General features: G+C 43.0%; 1 protein-coding gene across 6 annotated transcripts in view; it reads right to left on the bottom strand.

The window, feature by feature from the left end:
• SORCS1 (sortilin related VPS10 domain containing receptor 1) overlaps positions 1-18,893 on the bottom strand; it is a 362,307-nt gene that overhangs the window by 270,832 nt on the left and 72,582 nt on the right. The gene's annotated exons all lie outside the window — the stretch shown is intronic.

Below are 18,893 nucleotides of genomic sequence, written 5' to 3'. Positions count from 1 at the left end.
TGAGAAGCAAGGAAGCAAGACCTGAGAGCAACAAGGCTCTTGCTCATTTGTGATTCCAGCAACTGGCATTCAGAGGCATACTGCCTCTGACCATAGAGGGAAAAGACTTCAGAACTGTATTCATGCATTAACATGGAGGAAGAATCAAACCACCATGCTGTACTTTACTGGGTGACATTTAAGTATTACCTGCAAGAAAGCTAATCATTGTGAGGCTCCCCACCTCCACCCCTCATTCTTTAAGCAGTGTGTTTCATCATCCCAATCTCCATATTAAAAAGATTTCATAGAGCTAAGGCAGGGTTTGTGCTGACTGATTGAAAGTATCACCTGCTGTTTGGACCCTTTTACTTGGCAGAGAAAAAGCTCATTAGATATTTATTTATTGCATTGACTGGCTTTAGTGAAGCTTTGAAGTGTTGTAAAGCCAGCTAATCACGGTGTAACATTTATATTCGAGCTTAGGGAATTATCAAATGAATTGATCCAGTGCTGAGGGACTTTGGGTTTCAAAGCGCTTCATTTTTTTTTTTAAGAGTAGCCAAGTTGCTGTTACAATTTGTTACAAATGTACATATAAAATGCAAACTGTTAATAAAAAAGAGATATTTGATAAACATCAGATAGCCTTAACAAACTCTGGAAAGATACAGTTTTTCCCACTGAATCAGATCCACATATCTTGAATTGTATGTGGTTATCAAAACATTGTGGGAAAGGAAAGAGAAATGCATAAATTATGCCACAGAACTTCACGACAGGTTTCTAACTGGAAACATGAGGCAACCAACGTTTAGCAGTTTTAAGTATCACTGATTTCAACTGGAGAGGTTTAAGCATAACTTTCACATGAACTCTGTGGGACTCCATTTTATTTGCATTCATGACAAAAGCAGGTGAAATTTTTTTGAGTGTAGGATTAGGAAAAGTGGTGACTTTTTCTTAATATTTCCCCCCTTTCTGAGGAAGCTTTCCCACAGAGGCCTATCTTAATGTAGGGTAGGCATCCCCAGTGTCAAGGCACCCGCGGAGCCATGCCCCAGCACCTGCAAGTCTCTCACTTGTACCCCTACCTGCCTGGATGTCCTCACTGGACCGTGGCAGATCTATATGGGAGCCACTCAGTTTCCAGCACTGCATTTTGTGGATTCGAACATGGCTGCTGCCTCAGGAGGACAGAAGCTGAACAACTTCCATATAAAAATGTCTCTAGCAGCCATTCACATCAGACATTGTAGAGATGAAGTACATTGAAAGGAAAGGGTGAAAGGAAAAGGAGAAAGACACCTTGAACAATATGGGGAGGGAGGAGTGGACCAAGTGCAGAGAGGAAGAGAAAGCTGGATGAAGGGGAGCAGAGTGACTGCCGGAAGAGGAGGGAAAGTCAAGCAACCACAAAGAGGGTGTCGGGGAGGAGAAAGCAGGATGCCTCGTGGGTAAGAAGCGAGGAAGGGCACAGGGTGTGTGAGAATAAATGGGCTATCAGAGAGAGAAAGAAAGATGTTTAAAGAACCCATCTTCTCCCCAGAGAAATTAAGTCATGTAACTTTGAAACACAAGCCAGAACATCTAACACAATCAAATGTGTGTGTTGTTAAATTTATTAAAAAGATTCCATGCTGCTTCCCAAGCTGCCATGTTAATATACTCCTGAAGCCTATGCTCAAATCTTAGGAGCAATTTCTTGTTTTATTTCACATTTAATTATGCCAGATAATAACTGTCAAGGTACTTAATATATGAATGGTGAGGGGCAGATGGGGAGGATAGTTTGTCTGGCATGATAAGCAGAAGGTAGTTGGCATTCATTTATGCTTTCATTCAAAGCAAAAGCACAGGGATATTACTTTTTCCTTTTGCAGTGGAAGGCATCAACCTCCTCACCTTCTGTTCCTCAAAAAAAAAAAAAAATAAGGGTGCTAAAAACTTTCAGCTTCCCGGGCAAGTGCTAAATCTTTTAGAATTGATCTTCAGGTTTTGAATCATTAATGAAAGGCGGACTTTCTCTGTTAACTTTGGAACCTAATGTCTCTATGCACATGGTCTTTAAACAATGCATAGAATTAAGCCCAGTTGGCCACTCCATTTTGTATATCCACTGAAACACCAGGCACACTAAGAATAAGGGTTATTGGATATACTTCCCTCCTTTTATATGTCAGTCACAGTAATAAATTCCACTCTATAGGTTACTGATTGCAATTCCCCCCCCCCATTGTGTCCCATTATTTTAAACATAAATCTCAGACCATTTGATCTTTCCTTTTATCTTTGCAAAACAAAATAACCCTTCTCCTAGAAAAAGAACATTGTTCATACAGCTGATGGGAATGATCACAGCATGTAACTGTCAGAGCCCAATTTAAAATATTCAGCAACCAAAACGAGATATTAGCAAGAGACAAAAGAACTTGTACGCATTAGAACAGAGATGCCCAAGAGTGCCACTAAAGTTAACAGAGATGTCAACATGTCTAGTTAACTACCTGCTAGGCCTTTGGTTTAAGATTTGGAACCTGACCATTAATGCTTCCCTTGGGCTAAAGCAAAGCAGAGGTGTATTCCCTGCATAATGCATGAGGGTGACCTAGCTAGTCAGTATTAATGAGTAATAACATCTCCTTGATTATGTGGTGTGCTATCTGTCACTGTGGGAATCACAAAGCACATTCCCAATGGTATATAATGCAGGACTCAATTACCAGCTAGAGAAAACCAGCCCCAGGTAGAATAGAAGGTGTCAGCCATAACTTATGTAGGATTGGAAGTGACTAATCTCTCCAGAGGGAATTTGTTCACAATTATGCTGACATGTAGCCATATTTCTGATTGTCCAGATTTAGCGGCTCCCTGAACCCCACCATATATATGTATATATGCACATATATAAACTTAAGTAATTCCATATTAAATTATAAACTCCAGTTGATAATGCACCAAATTTTACTTCATTGCTTCCTCCCAGTTGTCTGAATAAGCAAACCCACAATGCACATAGCCAACCTAATACTCAGTTAGCATAACCCCGGACTTCACAAACATTCTCTGGACTGATTAATACGACACAGGATTTTGCTACATCCTGACAATCTATCCTTTATTAACAAATATGAAGCAACTCTCCAGACCAGCACTGGGTGCAATCCTTCTTTGACAGTCCTAGGAATGTAACTGGTTTGTGACTCTCTTGCTGTCACCTTGATGCCAGGCATGTGTCACCACCACATGGCTCTCCAAAATCCTAGTTATTTCTCACATTCTCAATTTATGGTTCCCCTTTTACAACCGAACAATTTGACACTGGATCAGCAAGCAAACAACTATCCAGTCTGGCGGTGCCTCATGTTCCATATCGTACATTGTCTGGTTTTCAAGATAAAATTATATGTGAATGTAGCCTCAGAATACAAATCTTTTGAAGACGACGAGGGCACAGAGGCTGATGAGCTACTACATTCTTTTTGCCGGAAAGAAAACAGAGACTCTGTGTTTCCCTGTGAAGAGCACTGGTGGATCTTCTCAGCGCCTTTCCGCTTGCATGTCATTACCTGAAAGAATGCTTCATTGTAACTGACATGTGGGCAATGAGGACCTCCAGCTGTCAATGCTTACAAAACTGTAAAAGGTCAGAGAAATAAACCTGACCTTTTCCCACTGGCCCGCTGTGTAAACATGAGGCATGGCAAGCCTTGGGAATGGAGAAAGGGCGGTGGGCAGGGGAGCTGACAATAACATCAGACCTATATCTAAAGAAAGAGGTGGGTTGGTGCAAAAAGTCCACCATGCAGTTATCTCTAAGGTATCAGGTATAATGTAACACATTTGCACATAAATGAATGAATGCATTTCATAATAAAAGGGAACAAAACTTTGAAAATAAATAAATAGGGCACGTTCCTAAATTGCTCTTGGTCAGGATCACAAACTGTATAAATTGGCAGGAATTAATCTGACTTCCCCAACTGATCTACTACATCCCCAGTCTGTCATGTTGAAGACTGCAGTATGGCACAGCCTACATTGATACCTTCAAGAGATACATGCAGAAAACTGTCCTGGCTCTGCTCAAGAGTGTTACCACTGACTGCCACTCTTAAAATGACATATAGCCATGTAAGAGCTTGTATGAGCACATAGTCATTCAGCATGTTCCAATCTCCCTGCTTCAGAGCTGCAAAAAGAGTTCCTTAATGTGAGTAAGCACTCAGGACTGAATCATGGTGCTTTGCTAATGCTGGGTTTCACATGTTTTCTTACACTCCAGAACACATTTATGTGAAATTAAATGGTATTCCTATCAATGACACTTCCGAGTGACTTTAGAAACCTGATTAATTGAAAAGCAATATATACACCACCCTACCTGAAACAGGGATGCAGCTGGCACTGTGATCTAAACCACAGAGCCTAGGGCTTGCCAATCAGAAGGTTGGCGGTTCAAATTCCCGCGACGGGATGCGCTCCCGTTGCTCGGTCCCTACTCCTGCCAACCTAGCAGTTTGAAAGCATGTCAAAGTGCAAGTAGATAAATAGGTACCACTCCGGTGGGAAGGTAAACGGCATTTCCGTGCACTGCTCTGGTTCACAAGAAGTGCCTTAGTCATGCTGGCCACGTGACCTGGAAGCTGTACGCCAGCTCCCTCAGCCAGTAAAGCAAGATGAGCGCCACAACCCCAGAGTCGTCCATGACTGGACCTAACAGTCAGGGGTCCCTTTACCTTTACTTTACCCGAAACATAGGATTATTACGATTAGGACCAAGGCAGCATCTCAAGCTGTGTTTTGGTTCTAAACTTCCAAAATAGGCATTCAAAGCCTCCCACTGCCTTGCCTCCCTCTCATTCATTGAAAATCTACAAAGAAGGCATCAACAAGCAACAGCTACATAGCTGCATAGCTGTGACAGAAAAATCAGAAACAGATAAAAGAGACACCTGAGATCATGGGAAGTTACACAATTTGGCAGGTTTCTAAAGTTTACATTTGTGAGTTTGGGAACATCGAAACAGAAACATAATAAGTATTTTTATCTTCCCATCCTCCTTCCTTCATGGAAGACTATTTGTTGACTCAAAAATTCATGATCAGCCATTGTGTTAGCTTTCCTCTTCATTTCACCCGACCTCACCCCCACCCCCACAAAAAAATAATAACCCTTGAGCAGTTTGGCAACTAGCTTTGGTGGAAATTATTCTGTCACGAAGCCGAGTACGGGTTCCTGCTGCTGTGCAAACAAGGAGCACTACACCGTATTTACCTTTACATCTTGCTTGCTGTTTGGGGACCACATCTTTTCTGTAACAAGAGCAATATTTTCTCTTTTGTTTTTTCCCCCCACCAAGCATTGAAGTTTATCTTTAATGTATTATTCAAACACTCACAATGATTAATTAATCAGAACACTGCTGTATGGGGAAAACGGAACCGGGCTCCTTGTATCACCCCATCCAGATGCTGCAAGTTAAAGGGAGTCAGGAGGGAGAGCGTGTCAGCAAGAGCTGTTAATTATGCAATAAAATATTACGGGATTTCAGAGACAGCTTTCATATTTTTATGGCATATCTTTTCATTGTTTCTTTCTTTGCTGTATATAGGTTGCACGTCTTCCTTCTCATCCTGTCTGTCAAAGCAACTTCAGGCAGGGAAGTGGCAATGTTCTCCAAACTCATTGAAATTGGTTTAGAAAGGATCATCATAATTTGGGCTGAATGCTGGCTGGAGTATTAGTTTCACAGAAAGGCTGTGAAAATGTTCAACTGTCTTATCGCATGTTGGCAGATCCAGTGGAGTGTAGGCCAAGGGCTTGTAATAGCAGCCAGCGAGCACGGATTCCAAACCTAATCCTGCCACTGACCTTTGATTTCACTTTCCTGCTCTTTTCCGGCCCAATGCTTTCCTTATCCATTTGGATTCTAAATCTATTTTGTGCACTGGTTGTTGGCTCAACATTGGTACGTTTCTCCCGGGGAGAAACATTCAAAACCTATAACAAAGTACATATGGTGTGTGCTTCTTCAGGACTTGATGCAGCCAGTGAAGCCCTTAGTTTGGTTTCATGAATGTGCGCTGGACGAAGGTGAACCAGTATTGTGTCATCTGTACTCTCTGGGACATTTGTTCATGACCACAGGAACTAGTTCACTTGATGGAAAGAAGAAATGCCCACCTGATGCTTCTTCCACTAATTTTTTAAATGTCTTTATTTCTATATTTCTGTATAAAAATATATTGCTTAATATAAAACTAAAGTTTTGGGGGAAATAACCACTAGGTAGGAAAACCCTAGTGTTTGAGTTGGTATACCGCTCAGCCACGCAGCACAGAGGTATAGCAGTGACACAAACTGACCTTCCTCCACCTGCCCAAGAATAGTAACTGGGTTTGAGCAGAGAATGGACAGACGATTCCTTAGGCAACATGGAAAAAGCCCTAGGCTCTTTGTCAGAAAATGTATAAGCATAACAGAACATTAAAAAAGTGATGACACTGTGCAGTCTTTATTTTGAGGGGATTGGCCTTGTTTTTATTTCTTATTTATTTCTTACCTATCTCTTGCACACCTTTATTCATGTGGCTGTGCATGTGGTTCACAGGTGGCTATTATTCTGGCTGCTGACCAAGCCCATACCTGCTTAAAGTAAGCACTGTTGGTGGAACTGATAAACCCTGATTAGCAAAGCAAGAGATTACACAAAATCAGTAAATTTAATGGCACGGTAACTAATCAATTGAAAGGGGAAGTGTCATACTTCAAAAGCAAATATACCTTCAAATAGATTTGCCACTCTCTCTTTTCTTCCAAATTTCCCCTCCCCTCTTGTGCTTTAAATAGCAGCCTAAAGCAGAGGAATTAAGCAAATGAAGCTTTCCCCATCACCTTACATCCATGCCAGGAAAAGCTCTGACTGCTAAATTTCTGCATGTCAAAGAGCAGGTTCAAAGAACCAGCTGGCAACTCTACCTGGAAAATGCAACAGTTTTAAGGGATATTTAAATTATGATATTTAACTTGCAGAAAGATAATCTCTATGTCCGAAAAATGTATATGCCACTGTAAATAAAATACAGCGCCAGCATTTATTTTATCATGAGTATGCATTTGGGAAACCAATGTCTATTTATCACAAATCCAGAAGGGTACCATTGAGACTCCAATGCGTGTTGAAGAAAATATTCTCAGGGTTCCTCCAGACTGTTATTTTTTTTGTGGCAGAGATTCAACTGCATACCAGAAAATGTATGTTTGTGAAGTGAATTAAAGGACTCTGTTGCTTAGTGCAACAAATCCACTTTTTAAAAAAGAATTCGACATTTTGCAGTTTTGAAAATTAGGAGGAAATGCTTTGAAAAGTGTGGAAGGAAGGAATGACTAATGGGGAAACCTATAAACACTCCACAAGCAAATCAGGACGAATGCTCATTGTCATATAACTGCCCCACAAACAAATCAGAATGAATGCTCAGGAAAGACCAGGTATAATCTTACCTCTGTGTAAGCTTTGTGCCAGTAAATCAGAATAAACACTCAAGAAGCTGCTGATCTGGAGCAGTCCTCAGTTAGTGAACTTTCAGAATTAAGAGCTACAGTTCCAAACACTGAATCCATCAAATGATTGATAAGTCTGGATTGGGAAGTATTCTCTTTCTCTCTCACCCACCCACCCACCCACCACTACAGTAGTACAATGGTGTATTTGTATCCCAATCATTCTCAACTACTTTGGTTGTTGGGGCAACTGGATAGCTCAGTCAGTAGAGCGTGAGACTCTTAATCTCAGGGTCATGGGTTTGAGCCTCACATTGGGAAAAAGATTTCTGCATTGCAGGGGGTTGGACTAGATGAACCTTGTGGTCCCTTCCAGTTCTACAAGTCTATGAGTACCCTCTAGAGCAGGGAATGGAGAAGATCAGAGCAAACCTACAGAACCCACAGAAGTCCTTTCCCACCAATGAAGCTTTTGAGAGATCAGTGATGAGCTCAGATTCTAAGATCTTTTGAAAGATACACTTTTCCAATGACAATTTTGCATTGTCCAAACCTGATTTCAATGCAAAGGTGGGAAATGTAAGAAGAGAAAGATGCTTATTTCTCCCAATGAAAACAGGAGACATTTGGGCTCTTTTGAAGTTTTACACTTTAACATATTTGATTCTTTGCCTTTTCTAGTTCATAGCAATGTCTCTTCACTTTCCTAATTGTGCTTCATTGTGTTCCCTCACTCACTTTTGTTTCTTTGCTTTTCTTTTCATGCTGAACATGTGTTTTCTCCTGGTCGGGTGCCTGTTCAGAGCCTGTGAGTTGATATTCCTTCTATTATTTAAACACATAGTTAATTTTTAATGGCCTCCAACATTTTCATTTCAATCAAATAAGGGATTTGTCTGTAACAAAGGAACTACTTTGAGGTCCCAAAACTTCCAATCAGTTCCTTAATTCTAGAACCTGTCTTACTCTGAATTTCCCTACATAATATTTTTATTCTTTCAGACCACTAACCAAATACTCAGCTTATCCCATGCCGAATAGCAGCCAACCTTTTGCAATTTCTAGCCCGTAATACATTAAAATATATTGTTTTAATAATATACAGGAGGATTTTCTGACTGTCATTAGTATGCAGCAAACCATCTAACTACATGATGGTTTTAAGATATCACTGCCATTCTCACTGTTGTGTGATGCCATTGGAATGGATATCTGAATGAGACAGTTGAACTGATTTCTTTACAATATTTGTCCACCTCCCAATAATGAAGGTTCTATGGCAGTTTCCAGCAAAAATAAATACAAACAAATAAGTCAAAAATATGAAATGTAAAGAAAAGAAAAGATGCCATGGAATAAAAGCAGAGTAGAACCGGTAATAGCACAACAAACAACACAGAAATCATCTAAAAAGCATTGCAATATTTTTTGAGTAAAAAGCCTGGGGAAATAAAAAAGCTCTTCTGCTGGTACCAGGAAGACAACAGTTGGGGCACACAAGTTAGTAACCACTGCACTTACATGCCTTATTTGGTGGAGACACAGCAACAGGCTCCAGAAGATGATTTCATGGCCTGGGTACTGTAAAGGAGAGTTGCAAGTTGAACCATCTTCTGCTGGTTATCTTGGCCTCCTCCTTGCAGTTAACCCAGTTCATGAGCAGGCCCAAAGCAGAATGTCATGAGGAGGGAAAGTCCAGGCGGATGCACCAAGCTGCATAAAAAACAGCCATAGGGAGCCACAGAGGCAATTGTTGGTTCAGAATGCTATAGGATTGACTGACCAGGAACGTAGGCACAAGGGAAGGAGGGAGGGAATCTTGCTCAGACAAGATAAAGATCAGAGAAAAGTAGGAGGGATCTGAAGATAGTAGAATTATACTAAAGGAAGGAGACCTGGGCAAGTAACTTTCTGGTTAGCTGGAGATTAACATAAATCCTTTGCATAGGGTCAGCAAGAGGACGCTGTAATGAGAAGTGTCCCAAGCCAGTCCCAAAGTAAGGATGCACCATCTGAGCTCTGAGTTCTATTATTATAAGGTATATATCTATGGCAATTCTTCAAGCAGCCAAGTTCCAAGCTGGTTAGTTTTAAAGGTTAATATGCACACTTAGAGCCTGGGAACAGTCTGAAAACCTGTGCCTTTGTTAAGGCACTTGTGTAATATGATCATATCAGTTGATACCAGTTAGGAAACTTTCTATCCTGTCCTGTTTTGAAAGGCAGCCTCATAGATAACACAATGCTGTAATTCAAAGGGGAGGCAGGTTACTAGAGTTTGGGTAACAATAGCATACAGTGGTACCTCGGGTTAAGAATTTAATTCGTTCTGGAGGTCCGTTCTTAACCTGAAACTGTTCTTAACTTGAAGCACCACTTTAGCTAATGGGGCCTCCTGCCACCACTGTGCCGCCACCACCCGATTTCTGTTCTCATCCTGAAGCAAAGTTCTTAACCTGAGGTACTATTTTTGGGTTAGCGGAGTCTGTAACCTGAAGTGTATGTAACCTGAGGTACCACTGTACATAGTATGTGATGACATAACACCACTGCCAGGGTCATCATATGGGGGGGGGAGAGAGATTGGGCCATGATTAACTATTGTTCCCAAAGTGAAACTATCTTCCCCCCACCCCCATATGATGTCTTTGGCAATGATACTAAGTAGTCGCATAGCATCCTTCCCAGGAACACCAATGACACAATTTCAAAGCATGTGGCAGCACGGCAGTTTTGAAACTTCAGCTGGTGCAGAATTCAGCAGCCAGGCTGCTCACTGGGGCAAGGCAATTTGAGCATATTACACCAGTCCTGGCCCAAATGCACTGGCTGCCAATTAATTTCCAGGCCCAGTTCAAAGACAGTCTGGATTATTTATTTTTTAAAGAAGTCCCCAAGCTTGTAAATAACAGTAAGTACCACACACACAGACACACATACACCTTTCAAAAGTCAAATGACTTTCCTCAACCCCAATAAGTCACCCATAACCCTCCACCCCAGCTGTGTTTGCCACAAAGTTTTAAGAGAAGAGGGAGGTTGTCTAGCTCTACAAATATTCTATAAAAACCATGCGATCTAGACATTGAGTTAAAATTCTCTGGTATGTTATTAACTGGTATGACTTTACTTGATCAGTAGTTTCATGCTGTCACATCTGCTTTGAATGCTATATAGTGTTTTTAGAGTGGCTTGTTCAGAAATCTAATATGGCTGTATAACTAGGATGGCTAAATACAGATACAGTATGGCTGAAATGTATCATCTCATAATTGGTGATCTTTGTAAACAAATCTACACTAAAAGCAGGATACTGCACAAGCAATTCTGCCACTACACATCTCCTAATTTCATTGTATATGAACCTACTCTGAAATAATGTGGACTTATAAAATGGGTGTGCAATTTACAGAACAAAACCATGAAGTGTAATCAAATATTGCCAGAGCCAAAGCACTGCAGCATTTGCATTCACAACAATTTCAAGGACACGTGTGGCACAAAAACTAGTTTCCAGGGGAAATGGAGTCACGTGCATGTATGCACACAGCAATATCACCAACATGTGCATGTGCCAACATTATAAACTGAGGTGGAATAAATCAAAGCACATAGTCAATGCCAAGTCAAACCAATCACCACAACATATCCAAATTACGTGATGCTCTTTTAAGCAAATATTATAGTCTGTTAAGTATAAGAACATTTAAATAGCAAATTCTGATTCATCACAGAGCTGCTGAGCAGAGCAAGATTCTCATTTCATCAGATATTATTTTGTTCAGATGCTAGATATTTTTCTGCTTAGGACAAACCTGGATGGAAGGCAGCAGATGGCCATTTACTTTTGAGGCTTCTAATAGAGCCAAAAATTGCCATTCAAGTTTAAACTTGAACTCAGCAGATGGTGGGAACTTAGATGCTCAGGCTCACAGTAATACAAGGAGCAGCAAACGAGTAGGCCATGCCATTACTAAGTTCTATAACTAATTCAACCTGCAGTTGTGAACCTCCTGGCCAGTCCTTAGCTGCCTATGAACCTATTCAGAACTAAGGAGACAGTTCAAGATCTTACCATTTCCCATTCTGCTTAACGCTTTGCTATTGGAAAAAGAAGGTGATTTAATTTTGTCTACTGTTCCTTCTTTTGCACTGCCTCCTCTATTGAGAACTCATAGCCAACAGTTAAAAAGATAAGTGCTTGGAGAAGGGATCTCATGAATGACTTCAGTGTAACTTCCCACATAAAGCTACACCTTTGGAGCAGGGTTGTGACAGCACTGTCAACATCCGTTTACTTCCTTGGATCACCTAAGGCTGAAATCCTATACATGCTTATCTCAGAGTAAGTCCCATTAAAATCAATAGTCTATTTATTGTTTCTTACGTAACATTGTCTTGTAGCAGATCTATACAAACATCGATATATTCCAGTACCTGTTGATATTTTTATATCTACTATATATTTTGGAAAGTGGTTTTTCTGTCCGTCCTCTTGTTCTGTGTGGGATTGACTGCCTCTCAAGATATTGTCGCCAAACTCAGCACAAGGGTTCCTGAGGTGAGGGCGGCACTTTTTGTTGATGTTGGGATCTGGACGCCATATGAATCAACATGACAGACCTAATGTCCCTTTGACATGACTTTGCCTATTTGGGGGCATTGGTCTGTCTGCTTCTGGAGATATTGTCTCTGAACTCAGCATGAATAAAAAAAAATATCCCAATGTTTTACAGCAGTCTGTAAGAGTAATTTTAAAGACTGTTGCTGTCTTCCACCCACTGCATTTAGGGGCTTGTGGGAGAGTTGGACTCAAGAAGTTAGAACCATTCCAACCTCCCCTACCAGCTGATGTAACAGCATACCATCATGAGAGCACATATATAGCCATTAATATATCCTAGTTGGAGTCAATGAAACATGACAAGATATCAAACTGGACAATGCTTAACTATTCATATACCATGGCTTCAGGCAGCTTGTCAATGACATTCCTAATAGCTTAGAAGAAATAAGCAAATGCTATAGTTGGCAGCAGTTAGAAAGCAATTACCGTATTTTTCGCACGATTGGACGCACCGGACCATAGGGCGCACCTAGTTTTTTGGGGGGGAAATAAAGGAAAAAAATTTTCCCTTTATTTCCCCCCCAAAAGCAGGTCAGGGAAACCGAACCAGGTCGAGGAACAGCGGGATAGTGGCGCTGCGCCTCCCTGCTGTCCCCCGAGCTTGTGGGGCTGGCTGATGTCTGCCTGGCGCGCGGGGCGCTCTGCTTCAGGGCACCCCGCCCGCCGGGCGGCAGGCTGCTATCCGCAGCTTGGGGAGCCTTGCGGGGAACTCCTGCAGGGCTCCCCACCCTGCGGATGTCTGCCCGGCGCGAGGGGCGCTCTGCTTCAGGGCGCCCCGCCCGCCGGGCGGCAGGCTGCTATCCGCAGCTTGGGGAGCCTTGCCGGGAACTCCTGCAGGGCTCCCCACCCTGCGGATGTCTGCCCGGCGCGAGGGGCGCTCTGATTCAGGGCGCCCCGCCCGCTGGGCGGCAGGCTGCTATCCGCAGCTTGGGGAGCCTTGCGGGGAACTCCTGCAGGGCTCCCCACCCTGCGGATGTCTGCCCGGCGCGAGGGGCGCTCTGATTCAGGGCGCCCCGCCCGCCGGGCGGCAGGCTGCTATCCGCAGCTTGGGGAGCCTTGCGGGGAACTCCTGCAGGGCTCCCCACCCTGCGGATGTCTGCCCGGCGCGAGGGGCGCTCTGATTCAGGGTGCCCGACGCTCCGGGAAGCAGGCTGCTATCCGCAGCCTAGACATCCCTGCGGGATCTCCCGCAGGGTTGCCTAGGGTGCGGATGTGTTCCCGAAGCGCCGGGCGCTCTGCTTTCAGGGCGCCCGACGCTCCGGGAAGCAGGCTGCTATCCGCAGCCTAGACACGGCTAGCGGAGCGCTAATCCCAAAGCTTGGGGTGTGCGGAGCTCAGGGCGCCCCAAGCTTCTGGGTGCCGGCAAGGTCTAGACTGCTAGCGGAGACCTTGCCGGTACCCAGAAGCTTGGGGCGCGCTGAGCTCCGCACGCCCCAAGCTTCGGGATTAATGCAGCGCTCCGCTAGCCGTGGGAGAGCTGGGTCTCCCACGGCTAGCGGATAGCTTCCTGAAGCCTGGAGAGCGAGAGGGGTCGGTGCGCACCGACCCCTCTCACTTTCCAGGCTTCAGCGAAAGCCTGCATTCGCTCCATAGGACGCACACACATTTTCCCTTGCTTTTTAGGAGGGAAAAAGTGCGTCCTATGGTGCGAAAAATACGGTAAATCACACCTCAATACTGAGGGCACAAGGAGAAGGGGACGACAGAGGACAAGATGGTTGGACAGTGTTCTCGAAGCTACCAACATGAGTTTGACCAAACTGTGGGGGGCAGTGGAAGACAGGAGTGCATGGCGTGCTCTGGTCCATGCGGTCATGAAGAGTCGGACACAACTAAACGACTAAACAACAACAATCAACATTAAGGGGCAAAAATGTTGGTGTGGCTATTACTTTTTTATATCCATTGGGATATTAGGCTGATTCCCGATATCAGTTTTTGGCTTTTCAGATTTATTCTAATTGGACTTTGCTTGAAAATGCCCATTGAAATCTTGTTGGAACCTGCTGGATAAATTTCCATTACATGTCTTTGTTCACTCTTCTAAACTCCTTTTTTGACCTGTGACAATTTTCCGTTCTTTGTATCTGCTGAGCTAACAAGACTCATGCATACTGAATTGCCAAGTAAAATCAGAAAAGAGCCTTAAATATAAAGGGTACTTCTGAATGCCCTTTCTCTGTCACTGAATTGTGCATTCTGGAAAGTAAAAATACTGCACCTGTCACAAAGTTCTACAAACTGAAACTCAAAGTATAAACAAATGCTACCTAAGGAGGATATTAACATAGCTCCCACATGCAGAGAGTGTATTATTTTAGAGCTCCATTGTTATCTATTGATAAAGAAAGATAATCATAGCTTATCTCCCAGCCACACTGTCTGAGAGCACAGAAGAAACTATTCTGTATTTTAGAGCATTTATTCCAAAGGTGTATGAATGAAATTAAACACATACGGCTTTAACACCTCCAAGGTGATCTACCTCCCCAGTTTTGAAATGTAAAAGCCATATCTCATGATGTTAATTTTTATGGCACAGGCTCACGTTTGGTCCATCAGCAATCCTGTGAGTTACAGGCAGAGAAAATTGGAGGCTTGGATGTAATCTTGCTGCTGTTTTATAGTACATTCCACTAGATCAATGGAGTGTAGAAATATTGATTGAGAAACCTTGCCGAGCTGAAAAGCAGTTCCAGCTGCCAGAAGTGTCATCCAGAAGAAGGGCTTATCAGACTTCCCTCACTTTGTCATTTGCTCTTTCGCCCTTCTGTTGCAAGGACTCTTGCAGCAACCTCCCATTGGTGTTTAATTATCCTGCCTCCCATCTCATCTGAAAACCAAGAACTGACCCAGACCTTTCCTCTTCGAGGCTTAACTGATTTAAAAGACTATGTTTAATAAATGTTGAGAAAGAAGAAAAACTTCTAAAAATGAATGTGCGGACCAGTGCTATCTGTGTTTGCTTAGACAGAAGCTCAAGTGTATTCAATGGCTCTCTAAAGATTCTCTTTTTCTGTCTCACTGGAGAACATGAGTTCATGACCCAGGCAATCACAGCATCCTCCACTTTGTTGCCTCCTTTGCTGTGCTTAACTTCATATCAGCTCCTTAGAAGTGCTCCTGCAAATGCCAACACTGATATAATCAGCAACAAATCTCTTTTATAAATATTTCCCTCTCCTTTTCCTTCAAGTCTTTCCCAAAACGTTCGCTTGAAAACAGATTCCAAAGATGTCCCTGAAAGATTTGGCAAAGGTCAGCCCACAAAGGCTTTCCAAATTAGCACCCTTCCAAGTTTATAACAGGTTTGGAAGACTGGGATTGCACTTCTCAAACTGCAAAACTCCGAAGGAACATGCAAGTCTTTATTTTTGAACTTTGGCACACAGAAATGGGCATCAAGGCAGAGGGTGAACCAATTGGTACCAAGAGGGCAGGCCCAGCAGCTATTTCAAATATTTCTCTGAGCTTCTTTCTCCCAGAATCCCTGTTTTGCCTGAGAATAATATAATTGAGGATTAGACACTTAGGGCAAGAATGCAGCAAATATACACTGGCTGTTTTCCAACAGAGACACTGTTTCTGCCTCTATTCAGCAGGCCATGGATCTCTGCTAAGTTCCCAAAGTAACACTGGGGCATATCCATTAGTTGGCGCCCTGATTCCTGGATAGGGAATCAACACACATGCCACTGTGAAAACCATTGGAAAACACATTAACTGAGGATAGGAGCCTTCACCCCAAAAGGCACACAAAACCTCTTTTGCTCTCAGTTCCTATGGTAGTGGTGGAAAAATCCCATCACTTTGTTTTAGGAAAAACTCCTCCCTCGCATAACCAAACCTATAACAGGAATGCCTAAAATTGGTGTTTTGGTCCTCTTAGCCTTCCACTCATGATGTTTTCCTCCCCCAAACCATTCCCTAGATTTCATTTCCCTCCTCTGATTTTATTTTTTACCTCTCATTTTTGTACTTTGTTTTTCTAAAGCACCAAAGAAACCCAAAGGTCACGGTCAGGCCAAAGGCCCATCTAGTCTAACATTGTGTTCTTACATCATCCTACCACAAGAAGTAGTCATAGGCCACAAAGTTGCATGGCTTTAGTAGAGGATTTGACACATTTGTGCAGTATAAGTCTGCTAACTGTGATGGCTATGTTTTACCTCCACCATTGGAGGCAGCATGCATCTGAATGCCAGTTGCTGAGAAACACAGAGTACTGTTGCGCTCATGTCCTGTTTGCAGGCTTCCCATGGGCATGTGACTGGCCTCTGTGAGAACATGGTGCTGGATTAGATGGGCCATTGGACTGATGCAGTGGCTCTTCTTATGTACCGTATTTTTCACTCTATAACACGCACCAGACCATAACACGCACATAGTTTTTAGAGGAGGAAAACAAGAAAAAAAATATTCTAAATGAAACAGTGGATGTATGATTTTTGTGGTTCATGCTGTGGCCACAGACATGTGATCTGACAGTGAGTTTGGAGTAGCCCAATGCAAAAATCCTGAGGATCCATGTGGATCCATGCTTTGTAACCACGTTTTTGCACCACTGCGACCCCAGGCAACAGTGGGTGGGTGTTTTTTTGGTGCAAGATGTAGCCATGGACATGCTATGTGATCTGGTGGTGAATTTGGGGTGACCCAGTGCAAAACTCCTGAGGATGCATGTGGATCCGTGCTTTGTAACCACGTTTTAAGTGGGGAGGGAAGGAAAAGCACTCAAGGGACAAGGAGCACGCGTGGGGTGTGTGGAGAAGGATGCTGCTAATAATGCAGAAGAGGGGTATAAGGGGAGAAGGCTCCTCTCCTCTCCCGCTTTGCTCCTTTAAAACAAGCAGGCTCTGCTTCTCTCCCTCCTCTCCCACTTAGAGAGCTGAAAAGCTTTGCTGCTGTTTAGCGAGCTGAGTGGGGAGGAGAGAGGGACACAGAGCACAGTTGCTTTAAAGCAGCCAAACAGACAGGAGCCGCTTACACCTGTGTAAGCGGCTCCTCTCCCGCTTTGCTGTTTCAAAGCAAGCCACGGAGGAGGGAAGGAAGGGGAACCATGGATCCTCTGCTCACGACTGCAGAAGATTCCCCCCCCCGCCACCCGTAGGCATTCGCTCCATAACACGCACAGACATTTCCCCTTACTTTCTAGGAGGAAAAAAGTGAGTGTTATGGTGCAAAAAATACGGTACTTATGGTCCTAAGCAGTTGCCTATGGGAAGCCCACAAGCAGCACCCCAACATTTATGTTCATAATTTCACCTGGGAAAGTTCTGAACCATACTGGACTCAAGCATCAGCCTACTCTTGATCTCCCACCAAGGATTTTTATACAGTGGTACCTCAGGTTACATACGCTTCAGGTTACAGACTCCACTAACCCAGAAATAGTACCTCAGGTTAAGAACTTTGCTTCAGGATGAGAACAGAAATCGTGCTCTGGCGGCGTGGCAGCAGCAGGAGGCCCCGTTAGTTAAAGTGGTGCTTCAGGTTAAAAATGGACCTCTGGAATGAATTAAGTACTTAACCCGAGGTACCACTGTACATAACAACCTTTTCAGGGGAGAAACTTGTGTGAACTAGTCATCATAACGTTTAAAGAACAATACATTCAACCCTGATGTCCTGATACAAGCATGCTCTCCAGATTCACGGAACACCCCTTTTTCACCCTTTTCACCCCCTTTTCACCCCCTTTGTTTTGAAAGAGGTAATAGCTGCACTCTTTAAAAACAAACAAACACACACCATTTTGAGGTTGAAAGCAATACTTCCATAAGGTTTTGGTACTATGGTTTTCAAAAATAAGGTGACGGTGAAACTTTAAAAGGATGTCATAACAATAATTCTTGCAAGTAATTTTATTAGAACCTTTGGGAAACAGCTAGACTGGCTCAGGATTCTGAGCATTGTAATACAACAACATTTGGGAACCTAAGGTTGAAGAACAGTTATATCGCTTTTGCCTTTAAGCTACAACACATCTCTCTTGACAAATCTAACTGACTAAAGCTGATGATGGAATGGGAAAACACCCACAGGCACGATCCAATTTCAGTGCTAATTTGATCATCCTTAAAATAAAAAAGCACTGAGCAAGACTAGTCATGGGTTGTCATCCCTCCCAGCTTTTGCATTCTATGATGGAACTTTGTGGAAGTGAGGCAAGATAATTTTCTTTGGTAGGAATCTGGGGATATATAGATCTTCCTTCACTAGTCTCTGAACACGATTGGAGGTATATAGCAATGAGAAATTATTTGTCATTGCTAGGTCTTCACCACCACACAATAAATTGAGCAGTATATAAATCCCAGACTATACTTGACACTAAACATGTCATGAGCAGCTACATTAAGGTTGCCACTTAGTATTTAGGCACAGCGACAATTTTAATCTCTATTACAGTGTTTGAGGAGGGGTAGTTAAACCCTGCTCTCCCCAGCCGCAGTCTTTACAAAAAAGAAAAAGATACCCCAACACACACACTATTAACCTTAGAGGGGAAAGGGTCTCATTGGTGTCAACAGGAGCTTCTGCCACCACCTTCAGGCCAATAGCGGCATAGAGGGCAATCTTTGTTGGAATCACACTTGCAGAGAGTTAAACCTCCTGTGTCTGTGTGCTGCAGTTCTGATTAAAATTTCCCTCTGTTTCCCTATTGTATTATTATTACTGATCTAGTTGTGAATGGCACATTAAGGGTCCAGTCTAGTTTGACCCTTAGAAGTACAAAGTATCTCAAAAGGAGAGGTTATCTATCTCTGAGGCTACACT

This window comes from Podarcis raffonei, chromosome 5 (assembly GCF_027172205.1).
Source record: "Podarcis raffonei isolate rPodRaf1 chromosome 5, rPodRaf1.pri, whole genome shotgun sequence".
Classification (NCBI taxonomy): domain Eukaryota; kingdom Metazoa; phylum Chordata; class Lepidosauria; order Squamata; family Lacertidae; genus Podarcis; species Podarcis raffonei.
Note: the sequence above shows the minus strand (reverse complement) of the source record. Positions and strands in the feature narration are given on the sequence as shown.